Consider the following 18,680-nt stretch of genomic DNA (forward strand, 5'->3'; position numbering starts at 1 on the left):
AATCGTAACTTTTCAGGTGTAATTGGCAACGTTTGTGTGGAGCATTCGTGTTGCGAAGGTGGCGCTAATCGTATCTTATTAGTTATAGTCTCTACATTGCAATTAACTAAAACACCGCACCGCTCGAATAGATAGGTCAAATAGTCTACAAAAGAATTCCCTTCGAAATAGATGGAGTTCATTAATTCTAATACTCTAACAACTGCGCTTTTATGCGCTGCACGTCTGGCGGCCATCTCATTCTTCAATAGCTTACGGTCGTCTAACGTGTAGCCCTGGGCGTTGGTCATATAGGTGAGGTTTAAATATTCACCGATTCGTTGCACCTGTCAGAAACATCGCGGGCAAACAAATCTTGCCTTTTTCTCATAAGTCGGGGTCATATCTGTTTTTTTTACTGGTGAGGGATGTGGTTCAGGGATAAAATGTTTGTTCAAACAATCCTTCTCTGAAGTAATATCATTAGAAAAGGTGTCATCTGGTATGGTTATTGGATCCGAGGAAAACGGTTCCGATTGAACCGGGTATTTTTCTAACGAGTCTTTGACTAATGATGTGTCTTGAACTGGACTGTTGGAATAATCAACCGGTTCTGTTATCGGATCCACACTTGTGCGTTGTGTCAAGGTGGCCATCGACGAGTTGTATCCCCAATACGATTGTCCTTTGGTTGGCTTTCTAGAATCTGTTCCGATGGAGTGCAATTTTTCTCGATAGGTGAAAGTCTTGATAAAGAAATCGGTGATACATAGGTGGACGGAGAGTTGGAACTAAAGGGCATGATTGCGGAGGTGGATTCGGGCGAGGAGCTTGAATTAGAGGAAGACATGGTGGTCAGAGGTACTATTATTTTTTTCGCGCGTCTTGGGATTTATTTTTTGCATTCTAGTTAGATAATACGTTATACCCTTATTACATTTTACTCCCTTAGGTCTACAAACCGACTGGCTGGCAACTGGAGAAGGTACTGTTCGTTTGTCATATGGGATGTGACGAGGAGCGTGGGGTGCAGAACGCGAAGTTGTGATTACTTCTGCATACGTCCTATGCATCCCTTCTGACTTAGGTTGCAACCCCTAAAACAAAAACGTCATGTTCTTTAATGTATAACGCAAAATATTACATCGTATTGAATACAAAATATGTACTAACATTTATTCAGCGTATGATATTTTATTATAAAATCTATATATCAAGTATTCTGTTAGAAATAATATCAATTATATTAGAAGACGACGTTAACAAATATATATTGTTTATTAAAATTATATGAATACACTGGATAACGTATTGAATCTATTGAAATTATTTAAATATCGCAATAGAGGAACGGTTATTAGGGAATAAAATAAATAAATTACAGTTACCTCTTCCAGTTTCCAGTTCTCATTCCTCATCCTAAATGTAATGTTTGATTGACCTGAGTTAGAAGGGAGACTAGAGTCTTCACCGCCATGTGGTCCTTTTCTTCCGGGGCTATTTGTACGATTATTCTTGTTAGTTTATCCATGATTATACGTAGGGGAAGCAAATACTAGCTGGGTATCAAAATATGGTGTAATCGTTGTATATACACCTAAATGTAGGCGATATATGCATATATCTGACATTTTTTAACATATACATATATCTGACATTTTTTAACATATACATATATTTGACATTTTTTAACATATACATATATCTGACATTTTTTAACATATACATATATCTGACATTTTTTAACAATGTGGTCAATAACACTATAGCACAGTCAATTGTTGAAAAAAGAAAACGTGACTAAAGGAAAGCTGACTCAATCAATGTTAAGTCTAATTTTACCTCATACAAGAGCTGAAAATTCATTTTAATACACTTTTCAATGGAGCTAAAGATCTAGATTTATAAATGATGAATATGAAATAATAATAATAATAATAATAATAATAATAATAATAATAATGACAACAGCAATAATAATAATAATAATTATAATAATAATAATAATAATAATAATAATGACAACAGCAATAATAATAATAATAATAACAAAAATAATAATAATACTAAAATATAAATAACAATACTAATAATAATACAGAGTTGGTACTCTTCTTACTATTAGTACTAATATTAATATTAAGAAGAAGAAGAAAAATGGCAAGAAATTAACTTATAATACTTATTAACAGAGTAAAGTTTTAAATAAAATGTAATTTACAGATATCATGCTTGCAAAAAGGACTTGATCTTAAATTATCTGTAAAGAATAGTGGAATTGATATATATATATATATATATATATATATATATATATATATATATATATATATATATATATATATATATATATATATATATATATGCCTTACAGTAGTAAAATCTTTCTAATTCCAACATTTTCACCATAATACTACTAATATTAATAAAAATATTCATACAACTACTACTACTACTACTGCTACTACTTCTACTACTACTACTACTACTACTACTAATAATAATAATAATAATAATAATAATAATGATTCAGTGAGTGAATAAATTATTAAATCAAATATGACAGGTTGTACATAAGTAAATTCCAGTTAGGCAGAAAGCGGCCGGGAAAAAACAAAGATATTTAACTTATAAATATACAAAAATCCTATATCATATTAACGAGAGCAGATAATTATAAGCGAATTTTCATAAATATATCTACTGGAAAAAATAATCAGATGTTATTGAGTAATACAGGGATTGTTAGAGATTTTTCACTAACAGCCAGCAATGCTATTATGATTACCATCATGAGGCATGCTGTCTGGAGTAAAACATAAATATAAATAACTTATAAATATATAAAAAAATTATATAAATATCAAAGAGCGGATCATTATATAGCGAGTTTTCATCGAAGTAATATACGGATTGTTAGGATTTTATACTACTAACCAGCAATTTAATATCAACAACATAACCGCTGCATTTAAATGAATATGTTGAAAAGCGCACAATGCATTTCGAGCCATGCTGTCCGTCTTGCGCATATCGGATTTTGGCCTCATGGCAGGACAAAATCCGAAGTAACAAAGCTGAATAGAAGTACTGTGCTATTAGTACAGGGGTGATTTTATTATAGTGAGTGCATAATTTATTAAAATAAATATGTTAGGTTGTATATAAGTAATTCTAACTTAGTTACAGAACACGGCAAGGACTAAAGCAAAAATGATAAATAACTTATAATCATAGAAAAGCCCTATATCATATCAACGAGAGGTATTAATTATATAGCGACTTTTCATAAATATTTTAATGCGATAAATAATCGGATCTTATTAAGGAATATACGGATTGTTAAGCATTTTTCACTAATGACCTGTACTATACGATTATTATAGATATATTATTGACTATAACCTAAGACTGATACTACTGTTAACAGTAATAGTACTACCAGTAGTGCTTGTAGACTAATACTACTACCATTACTACTACTACTACTACTATTATTAATAATAATTAATAATAATAAAAATATACAACAAATATTGAAAACCATAATATTTATAATTGGTTTGAAACAACAAATTTAATCATAACTCTCCGGAGGCCCTACATGCCACCGCAAACGGCAGGAAAACAATTTCCAGCGGCTACAGATTAATGGGTCCAAGAAGACAAAGTTAGAAATGTTAACAACCACTCGCTAACAGCGATAGTGCCGAAACTTTCAACCAGCGAGAGGCGACCGATGGCATACAGCGAGAGATAGCTATAGTAGTGAAATCCAACATTTTCACCATTTACTAATACTGCAACTAATACTACTACTATTAATAAAACTATTGATACAACTACTACTACTACTGCTACTACTAATAATAATCATAAAATTAGTAAATAAATTATCAAATTAAATATGCCAGGTTGTATAAAAGTAGGTCTTAATTAGGTACAGAAATTGAAAATATTTCAATGGAATGTGATCATTTTAATGATAATTGAGCGAATATGGATGCGTACATTTTTATCAGTAATATACGATTAGTGCCGGAGATTTTTTAAGAAAGTGAGTGCATAAATTATTAAAGTATATATGCCAGGTTGTATATAAGTACGTCCCAATTAGTTACAAAACTCCTGTATCATATAAACGAGACCGGATAATTATGTTGCGAATAATTATATTATTTAACGATATACATGATCGGATCGTACTAAGTAATACACGGATTGTTAGGGTTTTTCCACTAATAACCAGTAAGGCTAATATCATTAACATAAACACTATATTTAAATAAACAGGTTAAATATCGCATATGGCTTTATGAGCTAACGAAGCTAACGAAGCAGTTCTATGCGATTTTTATAGATATAGATATAGTATAGATTATTATAACCTAAGACTACTACTAATACCATTACTTTTAGTAGTAATTTTAGACTACTACTACTACTATTAATAATAATAATAATAATAATACCAATATTACATCATAATAATTTTTAATGGAGTATAATTGTAAATAATAATACAAAGTAGACAATTGTGACTTACCGATCTGATGCTTGCAAATGGATGTAAATAATGTTCGAATTTTCTCAGTAAAAGGCACAGTTGTGTCTTAAGTTGATCAATATAATGTCACTAAATTATCTCGATCACAGAACAATTGTGCAGATTTATTGTAGACAACTTGTATTTTCTCAATGTCAGAATGATAAGTAATGTCGTAAAGACACGATTTGAAAGATTACTTTTCAAGATATTGTTCCAAAGCATATACGATTGAAAATCGGAAAGAGTAACTGTTTACATGAGTTCTTATATCAATCAAGTACATGGTTAACACAGTGCATTAAAATAAAATGTCCCAGCAACTAACCAATAGCAAGAAAGCACGTGTGTTGTATCATTCAGCTACACGGTTAATTTATGATCCTATTCCCGCGACGTGAAATTTGATCAAAAGGGGTAGCATCACCAACTGACGCTTGGTTACCACACACTAAATAAAGCGCACATTACAAATTTAAATGCCATCTTTTTCAGCAGTTTTTAAACGTATAGAATAAATTAATAATATTAATAATATTGATAATTTAATATCAAACGCAAAAGATAGCTAAACAAACATACATACATACATACATACATACATGCATACATACTTTTTTGAAAATGTTTCGTAGAATACATCTAACGTTGGAAAGAAATTTGGGTTTGAAGTTCCCTCGGACAGAGAGCTATCCAGATGTTCGGTGTTGGTGAAGATAGCGTGACCAAGGCCAGCAAATATGTTGCAATCATGTCAGAGTTGAAACGGGACCAAATGTTCATGTTCCGCTTAACTATCCCTCAGGGATTGGAACAAGAAGGCACCAATTGTTTTATGTCGGACCTATGTTGATGTCTTTAGTTTGACGAACAACTCCTAGCTCATTACAAAATTATAAGATAATACTTTCTTTGTTGAGTCATGGGACGAAGAGATAACCATATTAGTGAAAACTTTCACAGGGCAATATTTTCACAATTTAGCAACAATGCTACTACTACTACTATTACTTCTATTACTACAACTAATATTATTAGTAAATTTATTTATATTATTACTACTATTACCAGTACTACTGCTACTACGAATAATAATAATAAGAATAATTAATTAATTAATTAATTAAATAATTAAATTAATAAGTTGTGATTTTACTATAATGAGTGCATAACTTATTTTAAAAAAATGGCCAGGTTGTGTATAAGTACGTCACAATTAGTTACAGAACTCGTCGGGGAGCGAAACACAAATATAAATAACTTATAGACCTACAAACATCCTGTATCATATCACAGAGAGAGGATCATTATATAGTAACTTTTCATTAAAAGAAATAAGGCGATAAATTATGGGATCTTATGAAAACATTGAGATCAAATTTGTTAAAATCGGTGATTGTATGTGATTAGTGTGACTTATTTACCTATACATAAAACGGTTGACTAAAAGAAAGCGGTCGGCACACTGACAGACAAATCAAAACATATTAAATGGGAGATTTACTCATATTATATACTGCTGGGTTGAATTATAGGCTTGAATTTTATAGAATGCCATCTAAGTATGTGTCACAATCGCAATTAGGCAAGCGAAGAGACACATAACATGCTTATGTAAACCGGTGAAAATGCTTACTCAAGCGACTTTTCTATAATTAAAACAATACCAACTATTTTAGGTTGCATTTTTACAGATTTGTATTGGCATATATCGATATAGATTGCTTAGCATTGGTTGGGGAACGTAGTCGAAATCAAACAATTTTAATAGCAAATACAATTAATAACTAAATCTAAAGACCACCAATTTAAATTTATTACCTCCAATTTTGAAGATGTATGGCAGAATACATCTATTTTTTTGCAATGACATTTGGATGCTGGGGGGAGGGGGCTATTACGTCGGACAAACAGTTAGTCAGAAGTTCGGTGATGCTCAAGGTAGCGTGACCAAGGCAACCACAGATGTCGCAATCATGCCAGAGTAATAGCGAGGCCAACGTTTGTGACCCCCCCCCCCCCAATGGATGGGAACCTGTTGTCTTAAGTCGGTGTTTATATTGTACAGATTTACACATAGCTCAATAACAATTTATTCAATAATATGCTATTTGTATTACTAATGATAATGATTTTTACCGACACATTGCAAATACATCGATCTAGACTGCTGAGGAATACTTACACTGATATCAAATTTGTGAGAATCGGTAGATATATGTGATTACTATGCATAATCGACCCACAAATAAAAGTTTGCATAACAGAAATAGGTCGGCGCTCCGACAGACAAATAAAAAAGTATTACAAAATGAGATCTACACGATTTATATTGTTGGATAGCTTGAATTATTGGCTTGAAATGTACTGTAATATCGTCTAAGAACATGTCACAATCTCACGTAGGCAAGGAAATATACACATACCATGCAGCTCTTGGCAGCTAAAACCTCTAAGCGATATTGGATAAAAAATAAGCCAGTTTTTAAATTTACAATTGTAATGATTTATATTGATGAATAGAGATCTCGACTACTGAGAAAACTATACATTGATAACAAATTTGTGAAAATCGGTTGTTGCATGGGATTAGCATGACAAATTTTCCACACATAAAACAAATGAATAAAAGTAGATTATTAAAGCAGTGATTTTATAGGAATGCACTAATCGCACGAACAGACAAATGAATAAGAAATTAATATGTGAACTACAAATATGTACCATCACAAAAGGCACTGGTAGACGCACGCAGATCAGATGTGAAAATCTGTAACTTCGCATTTTTTGTTATCAGTATGCATGAATCGCACTGACATAAAGATGGAGATGCGTTTAACAAGATACCTAGTCATATTATGTACTTTTATATAGCATGACTCCTGGGCTTCAAATATATCGTTGTTGCAAAACAGCATGGGCATAGGCATATAGTAATAATATGAAGTACAGTGACTTTCGTATGGGAGAGAACTGTTTGCATGCACAGATAATACCATTGATTAGGGCAATGTCACTTATATAATACTGGAAAATACTATTACAATAACTTAAGTAAATAATACAAATAATGTACAGATTTAAAATGGCAGATATCGATTTAGACTGCTTAGTGTTGGTTGGCTAACGTAGTCGAAATGAAACAAATGTAATAGCAAACACAATTAATAACTAAATATAAAGACCACCAATTTAAATTTATTACGCCCATATGTTTCAAATGTTTTTAAACGAATAATAATAATAATAATAATAATAATAAATTAATGACAAACACGAGATAGCGTGACCATGGAAGCCACAGATGGCACAGTCTTGTCATTGTAATAGTGGGGCCAAAGTTTGCGATCCCCCATGGATGGGAACAGGGTAGTACATTTTGTCTCAAGTAGATGATTTGTTTAGATTTAGTCATAGCTCGATAACAATATATTCAATAATAAGTTATTTGTTTTACTAATGATAATTACATTCGCAATTAGGCAAGGGAAGAGACACGGCATGCATTTTTACAGATTTATATTGTAAATAGGTCAGTCTAGACTGCTGAGAAATATATACATAGATAACAGATTTGTGAGAATCTGTGGTTATATGTGATTTGTATGAATTTTTGACCCACACATACAACTTTTGAATAAAAGAAATCGCTCAGCGTACAGGTCATAATCCCACATGCAAAATTCACGGTCAGTATAATATACTTAGTATACCCGTGATTTGTTACAATACTATTGGTTCTAATAATATTTTATATACGTTAAAATGTAGCTAAAACGTAATCTGACTATTGAAGACAGCGAACAATTAATTATACGCAGGGGTATTACTAGTATTTATGAACATACATTATAAACAATCAAATAACTTATAAATATACAAAAATCATATATCATATCAAGAGAGCGGATCATTATATAGCGATTTTCACTTAAAAAATGTAAGGCGATAAATCAAGCGATCTTTTTAAGTAATACACTGATAAACATACATACATACATACATACATACATACATACATACATACATGGTTAACTTTCGTATAATACTGCACATACATGCATACATACATCGCTAACGTTCGTGTAGGAATGCACTAGTCGCAAGGACTGACAACTAAATTTTATTTAATAAGATAATGACATATAGTATTTCATGTTGTATAGCGTGAATTCTAAACTTCACATCTATAGTAGTTGCATGGATATACGTATTACCATTGCAAAACAGCATTTGTAGGAGAATATAGCAATAATATAAAGATAGTTAACTTTCATATAGGACAGACAAACTGAGATTTATTTAATAAGATAACTACATGTAATATAAATGTTTTATAGCCTGATTTACTGTTGTGACATAGAAATATGTTGTAACATCACAAATAGGCATGGGTAGACGCACGCAGCTCCGATGTGAAACTAACAATTTTGTTATCAGCATGCAAGCGTCGCAAGAACAGAAAGATGGAGATGCATTTAATAACATACCTAGACATATTATATACTGTTGTATAGCATTCGTCCTAGGCTTCACATACATAGTTGTTGCGTTGATATATGTGTTACGATTGAAAAACAGCAAGGGTAGAGGCATATAATAATAAAATGAAGCACAGCGACTTGCGAATAGGAAATAAATTTTCACATGCACAGACTATACCAATGAGTAGGGCAATTTCACTTAAATAATACTGGAAAATACTAAACTAAAAGCAAACCCAAATAATAATTAAAACTAAAGACCACCAAATTAAATGTATTACTTCTATATGCTTCATCAGTTTTTAAACGAATAATAATAATAATAATAATAATAATAATAATAATAATAAATTAATGACAAACAAGAGATAGCGTGACCATGATGGCACAATCCTTTCAGAGTATAAGCGGGGCCAAAGTTTGTGACCCCCATGGATGTGCATTACTTAAAAAGATCCCATGATTTATCGCCTTACATTTTTTAAATGAAAAGCGCTATATAATGATCCGCTCTCTTTGATATGATCTATGATTTTTGAATATGTATAAGTTATTTATTTTTATGATGTATATTCATAAATATTAGTAATACCCCTGCGTAGAATTAAACATATATCCATACATACATATATACATGTATACAAACATGGTATACTTTCGTATAGGACTGCACATACATATATACATACATCGTTAACGTTCGTATAGGAATGCACTAGTCGCAAAGACTGACAACTAAATTTTATTTAATAAGATAATTACATATAGTATTTCATGTTGTATAGGTTGAATTCTAAGCTTCACATCTATAGTAGTTGCATGAATATACGTGTTATCATCGCACGGACAGACCACTAAAAATGTATTTAATAAGATGATTACATATAGTATTTGATGTTCCATAGCTTAATTATAGGCTGCACAGCTAAACTGTATATAGTATATACTGTTGTATAGGTTGATTTCTAAGCTTCACATATATAGTTGTGACATTGAAAGATGCTGTACCATCACAAAAAGGCATGGGTAGACGCACGCAGCTTGGATGTGAAAATCTGTAACTTCGCAATTTTTTTTAATCAGTATGCATGAGTCGCACGGACAGAACGTTGGAGATGCATTTAATAACATACCTGGACAAATTCTATAATTTTGTATAGCATGACTCCAGGGCTTCAAATATATAGTTGTTGCATGGACATACGTGTCACCATCGCAAAACAGCCTGGGTAGAGGCGTATAGTAATGCTATGAAGTACAGCGCCTTTCGTATGGGAGATAAAATTTCCCATGCACAGACTACACCATTGAATATGGCAATTTCACTTATATAACACTAGAAAATACTAAACATGTTATATACTGTTGTATAACATGAATCCTAGGCCTAGATCTATAATTGTTGCATGAATATACGTGTTTTCATTGCAAAACAGCATGGGAATAGGCATATACTAACAATATGAAGTACAGCGATTTTCGTATAGGAATGAAATGTTCGCGTGCACACACTATACCATTGAGTAGGGTAATGTCACTTATATTATACTGGAAAATACTATTAGAATAACTTAAGTAAATAATGTAAGTAATGCACAGATTTATATTGGCAGATATCGATTTAAACTGCTTAGTGTTGGTTGGCTAATGTAGTCGAAATGATACAAATTTAATAGCAAATACAATTAATTAAATCTAAAGACCACCAATTTAAATGTAATATGTCCATATGTTTCACCAGTCTCTAAACGAATGATAATAATAATAATAATAATAATACATTAATGACAAACATGAGATAGCGTGACCATGGCAGCCACAGATGACACAATACTGTCAGAGTAATGGCGGGGCCAAAGTATGTGGCCCCCATGGATGGAAACAGGGTGGTACCTTTTGTCTCAAGTCGATATTTAGATTGTTTAGATTTAGTCATAGCTCAATAACAATTTATTCAATAATACGTTATTTGTTTTACTAATGATAATTACATTCGCAATTATGGAAGGGAAGAATCAAGGCATGTATTTTTACAGATTTATATTGCAAATAGGTCAATCTAGACTGCTGAAATATCAAACTTGTGAGAAACGGTGGTTATATGTGATTAGTATGAATTTTTGACCCACACATACAACGTTTGAATAAAAGAAATCGGTCAGCGCACAGGCCATAATCATCCATGAAAAACTCACGGCCAGTTTAATGCACTTAGTATACCCGTGATTTGGTATAATACTGTTGCTTCCAATGTTTTATTATATAGGTTAAATTGTAGCTGCAGAACGACTCTATTTATTTAGGAGACATGGGGGTAGTATACAATGGGTTACTAATAGTATATATGAACAAACATCCTATATCATAATGAAATGCCATTATATTTCGATATTTTACATTAACATTACGTAGTAATTGATCATCCAATCTTATTCTGTAAGACACCATTGATCAGTGCGTTTTCACTTGTATATTGCTGGGAAAAGTTATTACAATTAAACAATTCATATAAATAAGATCGTCGGAATAAGACTAGTTATTAGTTATGAGCAGTAAGAGTCACGTTCTTTTTTTTTAAACTAGAAAAATGCAAGCGACATTTTAAAGTGAAACACATAGACACAGTGATCTCGATGAGACAACTCTGGCAGTGAAAATGCCATGGAGTGTGCCCTCTCTGTTCGTCCGTAAGAATCCTTTGGCAGGCAAATGGGATGGGAGCGCCAACAAGAAGCGATGTTTTTTTCCTGTCCAAACTGCTGGAGCGATCAGCATGTGCAACATATCGGTAAATCGGGCTTGATGAGGAGCGTCTGAGAAAAAATAGAACTTCATTCGTCCTGTCCGATAGTCCATTATATTAAGAAAACCGTTTTTTTTAAAAAAAAATTAAAATACCTCCAACGTTAAAATGAATACTTCGAATAATATTTATTTCTCCAAGAATGCTGGATGTAATGTCTAGTGTCATATGTCAATAGATTGGGCTCGATGTGACGCGTCTGCCAGTGCTATTTCTGTTCTATTCGATATGTCCATTCGTCTGTGAGGTCCATGCAATCATTTCTAGCCGCGCTGGGTCATATAAGTCTGAAGTTTGCTTAAATCAAATTTTCTCCAAAGCTATTGTATCCATTTCGCTATACTAAATACCCACGTATCGATCTTGACAAGATACGTCTGACGGTGTCAACTACATCGAATTCGTCTTGTCCGTTTGTCTGTGCTACGAAGAAAAGTAATGTTTTAATGTCCATGTTGGAAGTGCGCGACAAAGGATTAAAGCAGGTTTTCTCGTCGACACTTACGTTTATAGTGGCATGCAATATGTCTGTAGATCGGCCTTGTAGAGAAGTGTCTGGCAGTGAAAACCCCATGGAAATTCATGGGCCGTTCGTCCGTAACCTGAAGAAAATCAATATTTTGAAGGCGTGACCAGAAGCATATGAAATAATCGCTTGAATGCAGGTTACAAAGGAACGGATAAAGAGATTTGGAATCATGTTTCCAAAACAAATACGTATCTCGTCGACCCCGATGTTTTGGTACATGGCTGAGGAACATCGGTAGACAGGTTGCGGAGAACGGTGTTGATTTGTGCTCTTGGTAATGTTAAGGGGTTGGGGTGAAACATCACTTTTCTTTGGATTGCAGAGGAATGGGCAATGCTATTGGAACGGGGTTTTTCACAGAAATATTTATTTCGTCTAGCCCGATTTCTTGGCACCCTGCAGCAAAATACAGTCGTAGCGATTGGGGAGGGACAAATATTTATGTGATTTCCCTATACAATTATCATTAGCGACATTTTCTGGCCATAACGTAAGAACGGACAAAACTATCGGCATGCAGTTTACTGTGTGGGATAGGTCTCATGTAAAACGAGAAACAGGCAACTAGATGATAAAAATGGTTCTGGTGGTATTGTAGAAAAATGTATATTTGTCATTTGCCATAGTACCCTGGGTCTGCTGGAATCTTATCTTAATACCGAGTGAAGTTATTAGGTTGCTGTATATTTTGACGTATATACCGGAGATAGACCTGTACAGGGTTGGTCCGGATGTGAAGATAGCACGATATATATCTAAGTTAGACAGATTCTAGTGAGAGCCGTTGAAAAATGCCAGACAAATGTAGTTGTTGCCGTTTTGGCACCATTACGACACCTTTGCTGGAATACATATCGCATTAGGATGCTTGCATGTATTTGGATGCGGTTATCGGTGGCTGCTGTATCGGAGAATTTGCTATGCATACATGCCTCGCTGAAGAAGATAGGTTCACCGATAGCAAAGTTTTGATCATTGCAGCGAGAGGCCAACATGACGGAACCATACATACATACACAAACATACGTATATGCATATAGTTAAGTAATACCATTTTCTGACACAGTGAAAGAAGACTAAGTCAAACTAATTCACAATGCAAGGGAAACAAATCTTGGAAAAAGTTGGACTTTGCGATTTTAAGATAGGTACGTAATACATAGATACCATTCATACATACACTTGGACATTGTCATTTATCACAGACATTTTTACCGTTATTTTTCGGAGACATAACAAGAAAGGCTAATCTAGGAAAATCTGACGCACCAGTTTCTGACACAGAGTGAAAAAAGACAAAGTGTGTATCTGTGTGTAGATGTGTGTATGAGTATATATGTGTGTATGTATGTCATTATGTATATATGTATATATGTGTGTATGTATACATATGTATGACGTTACATGTATGTTTGTATATATATATATATATATATATATATATATATATATATATATATATATATATAGTTTACTGTAAGTCCATTAATGTCAAGCTATGTTCCTATCTTTTCTGTATTAACGAAAAATTAACTGAATGAAATCTCTTCTGAAGAGGAAATAAAGAAAGTCATACATACATACATACATACATACATACATACATACATACATACATACATACATACATACATGATCCCACCATCCGAAAAAAGATTTAAAACGCCTCTTTATAGAATACAAACAAGAACTTGAGACATTTAAATACAAGATGTGGATACCAAGAAGAATCTGAAACGCTTAAGATAATCAAGAACCTTAGAAGACGCAATGCAAGATGTCAAAGAAAACAATAAAATACCTTAAATACAAAATCCGAAGTAACAAAGCTGTATAGCAGTACTATGCGATTAGTACAGGGGTGATTTTACTATAATGAGTGCATAATTTATTACTATAAATGGGCCAGGTTGTGTATAAGTCCGTCCCAATTAGTTTCAGAACTCGGCATGGATTTAAAGACAAATATAAGTAACTAAGATATGTATGTATGTATGTATGCATGTATGTATGTATGTATGTATGTATGTGTGTGTGATTGTGTGAGTGTGTATATATATAAATATATATACATACATATATATATATATATATGTATGTATGTATGTATGTTTGCATGTATGTATGCATGTATGTATGTATGTGTGTATGTATGTATGTATGTATATATCTATGTATGTGCATACGTACATATTTATTAAAATACGTACGTACGTATGTATGTACGTACGTACGTATGCATGTATGTGTATGTGTGCATGTATGTATGTATGTATGTATGTATAATACGTACGTGTGTATGTATATATATATATATATATATATATTTGCATTTATGTACGTATTTATGTATGTACGCACGTATGTAGTATGTGCGTACGTACGTACTGATGTATATGTATGTATGTATGTATGTATGTATGTATGTATGTATGTATGTATGTATGTATGTATGTATGTTAAGAGAAAACAATAAAATATCTTAAACACTTATATAGAAGGCGTGACAGATATAGAGACGACTATTGGAAAATATGCCAGAAGACAATGACCAATTGAATTGAACTGCCTGGAGACGTGGCGGAAAAAGCGGCTGTCCTGTTAGCCTACCATACTTTGTTGTTACAAAATGTGTTTGTTACACCTCTCCGCGACGATGACGCCGACAGCCATGGGAGAGGGTAGACAAGCATATTCAATTTCCATTGTAAAAATTACATTCATAATGATCTCAATACATTTAAATTTTACACATATGCATTATTCATTTTTTAAGTTTGATAAATATCTATCAAAATGATCTCATTTCATTGCAAAACTTGCATGTACGTGTTGAAAATTTTATAAATATCCATAAAAAACGTACAATCTGTGTTAGCATGCGTGAAATATCCAATGCGTGCTAAATAGCCATCAAAATGATCTCATTTCATTGCAATAATTGTATGTACGTATTGAAAATTTGTTAAATATCCATTAAACATACTTAAAATCCGTGTTAATGTGTATTAAATAACCAATGCCTAATAACTGACGCATCTAGATTTGCTCTAAAACTTTACACATGTGCATTATTTCTTTTTTAAGTTTGATAAAAATCCATAAATGTTTTCTCATTTCATTGCAAAACTTGCATTTACGTATTGAAAATTTGATAAATATCCATAAAAAGCTTACAATTTGTATTAATATGCATGAAATAACCAATGCATAATAAATATCCATCGAAATGATCTCATTTCATTGCACAACTTGCATGTACGTATTGAAAATTTGATAAAATTCTATAAAAAGCTTACAATCCGTATTAATATGCATGAAATAACCAATGCGCAATAACTGACTGATCTAGATTAGCTATAAAATCCAATGCGTAAAAACTTACACATACAGCACAGCTCTAAATTCCGATCCGTAGAAAAATACGCCTCTCACAAGGCCAAAATCTGATACCAAAAGCCCAAAGCATTGCATACCTACGCATCCAATTATTAAATGATGATACAGTTAATAATGTGATCAGATATTTACCAAATGTCTAACATCGCAAACAAAATGTAAACACATAGGCAGTTGAATAATGGGGTAAGTCCTATTAGCATCTGTTTGTATTATTGAAAATACACAAATCCCTTAAATCTACAGTACTGTTACACACAATATGATACACATAATAAGATGGAGTATCATGACTCAGGATTCGGGGGACGAGGTCTGACCTAATAGCATGAAATAATCGAAACAGTGGTTGAAAATCATATTGAAATTTGCTCTGTTACATGTATAATTATGCTATGTTCCGAATATCTCTCTAGTGTTTGCTTCTAGAGAAAACCCTGTACCGGTATCAACTTGGTATCTTTTTATCCTCTATCATGTACCTATTTAATATTCGTACGAAATGTCTGGTTTATTTGAACCATGTCATTGTGCTCGGCGCAGATTGTGTGTTCCGATGCACATTCATACAGATCAAGGAACTTTAGTCAGATTTGTTGAGGACGATGTGTAACTTTATACGGGTAGACAAAACGCGGACTACTCCTCTTCACCCACAGTCAGATGGAATGGTAGAACGTTCTAATCAGACTGTAGAGAAAATCCTAGCTACGCTAGTGACCGAAGATCAGAAAAACTGGGGTGATATTCTGCCCCTGGCACTCATGGCATGCGGTATGGAAAATGGGAGCTAAGTGCATTTCTCTGGAACACACGAAAACCCTTTCATTTTGAGTCCAACTTTGTATCAAGTGTGTTACCGCGGCATCCTTACAAATAGCTAGAAGATACTTATATGTGATTTTTATATTCCTTTGAATATTTTATTTTGCTATGGTTTTATATCTAACAGATTCGTAGACACTGTTGCGTGCATGATCATACATGTTATAGGCGTATTCACCGTTAGTACCATTTTTAGCACCAACCAAAAATGAATTGTATTACATTTTGGGATTATGTACCAAAGAAGCAGGCTCGATATAGCATTTTGCAGGATTATTGCCTTGTTTTTATATAAATTATAAGCCTGGAAGAAGGCGAAAATAAAGGTTTCTTAAAAGTTCTATTCAAACCTGCACCAATCTATCATACCCAAGTTACAGACGATGATACTCCAAGAATCTAAGTATCGCTTCTGAGGACCACACCAACATTTAAGACACTCGTAAGTAGAAAGAAGTTTAATTTATATGTTATTTTATTGTTAGGAGGAGAGAGGATTTACGTTTCTGCAACAGGTTTCATCATTATACCTATATTATCTATATAATAAAAGTTGAGATATTTTAGAGAAAGCATAGGATGAGCGTATTCGATTACCAATCAGTAAGTTCTTAATATTTTATAAATGTCTTTAAGGAAATTAAAATAAACGTTTTCCATTTCCTTGACATCAAAGCACCCAAACACCTGCATTATATTCTGACTCGAATATTCGATCACCACAAAACTTGGCACAATTTGTTGAGATATATGTGATCAAATAAACATTATTATACAACCTGCATAGGTGTTAACCCTATGACAGAGAAGTTTTGCATTTGTTGCTTAAGAATCTTCAATTGATAATATTTGATAATAATCTATATTTCTCTAAATATCTGCAAACTTTCGAAGTAACAACTTGCATCAGGAATAAGTTGCAAAACAAATAATTAAAAGAAAATACGTTTATGTAAAATTCTTTTAGTGATAAAACTACTTAATGTATTTATGTGCATGCCTTTCTGATAATTGCTTCCCAAAACAGAAAATGTGTACAGAAAAGAATGGCCTACAAAATGGGCAATAACACAAGCATTTATTCTCCATATACCATGTCCCAACCAGTGAAGCATTTGCAGATGCAAGAACCGTCGGTATTAGTGCAAGTACCGTCATGTTCACTGGACATGCTATTTTCACATTTTAATCACAAACGTTTGTAGTTTATGCCAAAATAAAAACAAGCACGGGGCTGCAATATTTTTCAGGACATGCATCTCACATGCTACAGTGGCAGTGATTCAATGCTCAGTCATCTTCAGAATATCATTAAACATGCTTGTACAATATGCCAAGACAAGAACACATATAAGCGGCTGGAATATCTTTCTCATGAAATATGTATAGCATAACATATTTACTGAGAATCTTTCGTTTGTTATGTATAATTGATTTACTTGTCTGTTAGTTTATAAAAAAATTATTCCATTACATTTTTATGAGAAAATGGAGAACTCCCGAGGTACCTGCTGGTAACAAGTGATCAGTGAACTATCAAATTGTAGTTCCAAAATCATACAGATAGGAAATTCTCAGTCTGGCCCATGAAACTATTTTGGCTGGTCATTTAGGGATTATTAAGACTTATCACAAGATCTTGAATCACTTATATTGACCAAAGATTAAAAGTAATGTTTGTAAATACGGCAGATCTTGTCATACTTGTCAAATGGTAGGAAACCCAAATCAGAAGATACCCAAGGATTGTCTGCAACCTGTTCCTGCATTTGACGAACCATTTAGCAGAATAATGGTTGATTGTGTCGGTCACTTACCCAAGACCAAGTCAGGCAACCAATTCTTGTTGACCATAACGTATCGGTCAACAAGATGCCAAGAGGCGATTCCTTTGAGGAATATTAAAACTAAAACAATAGTAAAAGTTTTGATAAAGTTTTTACTCAGTTTGGCCTACCCAAATCTGTCCAATCTGGTCAAAAGTCAAATTTTATGTCTAGAATTTTCCAGCCAATTATGCTTGAATTTGGCATCCAGCTATTCAAGTCAAAAGTGAAATGATGGTTCGACAGAATTTAAAAATTATTGTAGCCTTTGCAATCAAGAATATCAAAG

Source organism: Sinohyriopsis cumingii, chromosome 12 (assembly GCF_028554795.1).
Source record: "Sinohyriopsis cumingii isolate HCF-2022 chromosome 12, ASM2855479v2, whole genome shotgun sequence".
Lineage (NCBI taxonomy): Eukaryota > Metazoa > Mollusca > Bivalvia > Unionida > Unionidae > Sinohyriopsis > Sinohyriopsis cumingii.